At 68.4% G+C, this 434-nt stretch overlaps 1 protein-coding gene across 1 annotated transcript in view; it reads left to right on the forward strand.

Moving 5' to 3' along the window:
- The first annotated feature begins 6 nt into the window (after nucleotides 1-6).
- ZNF496 (zinc finger protein 496) overlaps nucleotides 7-434 on the forward strand; it is a 23,247-nt gene continuing 22,819 nt past the window's right edge. The window contains exon 1 of the mRNA XM_006162033.1: nucleotides 7-233. The gene's annotated coding sequence lies outside the window, so the exon portion shown is untranslated. The remainder of the gene's footprint in view (nucleotides 234-434) is intronic.

Here is a 434-nt window from a genome sequence, read left to right on the forward strand (position 1 = left end):
ACAGGCCACTCGATTGCTTTTCAGGCGCCTCCGTTTGCTCCCCGCCGCACCGTGGCCTTCCGGATGATCGGAGTCGGGTCCGGACCGGGCAGCGAAGGCGTGGGGCCTGCAGAGAGCCGGCCCCAGCCAGGCGACCGCAGACGGCGGGGAGAGGGCGCGCAGCTGCAGCCCGGGCTGACGCAGCAGCAGGAGGGGTCAGGGTTAGACGCTGAGAAGGGCTTCCAAGCTGCGAGGTGAGAAGCCAGAGGCTAAACAGGAGGCGTGCGTGTGTGCGCACATGTGTGTGTGCGCGCATGTACATGTGTGCATGTGTGCATGTGTGCGAGGGGCAGAGCGCGCGTCCCCCCTTTTCCGGCCTGAAGTGCCTCCCCTCGCGTGTGCAGACCCTGCTGGCTCCCCGCGCGCCCCCGCCCAACCCCCCCCCTTCCTTTACC

Source organism: Tupaia chinensis, unplaced genomic scaffold (assembly GCF_000334495.1).
Source record: "Tupaia chinensis unplaced genomic scaffold, TupChi_1.0 Scaffold139513_1, whole genome shotgun sequence".
NCBI lineage: Eukaryota > Metazoa > Chordata > Mammalia > Scandentia > Tupaiidae > Tupaia > Tupaia belangeri.